Source organism: Scylla paramamosain, chromosome 8 (genome assembly GCF_035594125.1).
Source record: "Scylla paramamosain isolate STU-SP2022 chromosome 8, ASM3559412v1, whole genome shotgun sequence".
Taxonomy (NCBI): domain Eukaryota; kingdom Metazoa; phylum Arthropoda; class Malacostraca; order Decapoda; family Portunidae; genus Scylla; species Scylla paramamosain.
This window is the reverse complement of record NC_087158.1, coordinates 10,280,800-10,283,299: the sequence shown is the minus strand read 5'-3', so window position 1 is coordinate 10,283,299 and position 2,500 is coordinate 10,280,800.

Below are 2,500 nucleotides of genomic sequence, written 5' to 3'. Positions count from 1 at the left end.
TAATCTATTCAAACCAAAACATAGATTCTTAAATAATCGTTGTTGTTGTTTTTATTATTATTATTATTATTATTATTATTATTATTATTATTATTATTATTATTATTATTATTATTATTATTATTATTATTATTATCATTTCTATTATTATTATTATTATTATTATTATTATTATTATTATTGTTATTATTATTATTATTATTATTATTATTATTATTATTATTATTATAATTATTAGTATTTTTTATCTTTTTATTACTGTTCTTATTATCATTATTTTCATGATAATAATGATAATAATAATAATAATAATAATGATAATAATAATAATAATAATAATAATAATAATAATAATGATAATAAAGATAATAATAATAATTAATATTATTAATATTTTAATCATCATCGTCGTTGCTTTTTACTATCATTACTACTACGATTATAAAACCAATAACAATAGAATCAATAAAAGAACAAAAACAAAAACAATAAGATAAACAAAATCAGCAACAGCAAAATAAAAGCATGTACAACAATAACATCAACCACAACAACAACACAAACAACAAAAGCAACAACAAACTGGAACTCCCTACCTACTTATGAATTTTCTCTTTTCTATGACTTGACCACTTTCGAGTGAGAGGTTTCAAGATACTTATCCTCAGATTTTGAATGACCTTTTTGACCTTTCTTTTGGTACTGGCTTCTCAGAGGGCCTATTATTCGCTTTTTCTATTGTCTTTGGGTTATCTCTCTCTCTCTCTCTCTCTCTCTCTCTCTCTCTCTCTCTCTCTCTCTCTCTCTCTCTCTCTCTCTCTCTTTCTATAAAATAGCAATGAAAAAAAAAAAAAACAGCAGGAGAAGTAGCACCGTATTGAGACATTAAACTGAATTATTTTCACTTACAGAAAACATTTTGAATTCTTATATTTCTTCCTCTATTCTATCGTTTCAGAAAATCATGAGTTTGAGAAATAAATGCACTTGTCGGCTAGTGCTTTATCACAGCAACTTTATGGGATATTAATAACTCCTGCTTGATATATTCCTAAATTTCCTTGTTTAAAGTAAAAAAAAAAAAAAATTAGGCCCAGAAGTGTCCATCTGTGTCATTATTTTTATCGCTACTCGTTGAAAATAGCCAGTATCAGCAGCTATGTATTCCAAACCATTTTTGAAGAACAAGTCCATATCAGTCAGTTTTATGACTTCATTTAGGACTGATGTTGAGTGCAATTATTGTGGCTATGTAAATGGTTTTGGATTCAATTTCTGACAGACACCAGAAGCTTTGTCCTATGAAGGCATATCAGCTTGAAAAGAACACCAATAAAAGCATATAATAATTAAAGTCATCGCAGATGCCATTGTATGATAGGCATACGCAATGCGCAATTCCATGCTTACCCCCAGGTTATTCATGAATCACTTTGATCCTCTTTACTCTTATTATAAAACTTTTACCTTCATTTATCTTCTTCCTACTATGTCATAGGTTCTTGATGATAATGCTGAAACGTTTACAGACATTGTGAAAATTAGCTTTCTTCTTTATCCATCAAACTATTAGGACATACATGACTGCTTCCTCACGCAAATATATCTTCAAATACACATTGGTTGTTACTCATAAATTTTTATAACTTTTTCTGCCTAATGCATATCCTATAAAAACCCATCCAATTAAAAAAAAAAAAAAAATAATAAAATAATAAATCGATTCTCTTCATGTGTCTTACACACAGGAAAACAATTATTAAGGAAAAATTATTTAAGACAAATGTAGAGGAGAAAAGCAGATAAACATGTATATAAAGAAACTAAAACACTATATTAATAAGGCAGCTATAATAGTATTCAATGAATTTTTTTCTAATAGTTAATTACAAAAAAAAAAAATTATCACGATTCAAGGTATATCAGGTATGAAAACCTAAAAATAACTTTTATTTAACTTACGGGAAGCTGAGGGAATGGAATGACAATCGCTCAGCTAAACAAACAGCCGACATTTTTAGAAATTAAAGAAAATTTACATTATAGTCCAGAAAGGGTAAAGGCAAAAAGACTATATTCAGATGTAATATATATCCCACGGTAAATGTAGCTACACTATAAAAGTGAATATTTTGTGTTTCATCAGTAACTGGAAGCGTGCCACTGAGAAATACACTAAACGATTGAAAAGTTAAAACCTATGAAAATGCATTATGAGATGAGATATCTGCAGCCCAATCTGTGACATGGCCAAATATATGGAGTTATGGCCTACCAAATGCTAAAGTCGTTTTCCTGGATTCAATCGTTAGGTGAATAACAGATAAAAATAAAATTCATAGAGAGACGCAACGATATCTCAGGCTCAAGGCGGAAAATTTTACGTAAAAAAGTAAAAAAAATAAGAATATTAGTACCATCACTTGAACATGCTGCTAGGTTTTTTTTTTTTGAGATACAAAAGATGGTTAACTTTCTTGTTTAGTAACTTCCTGCGTTG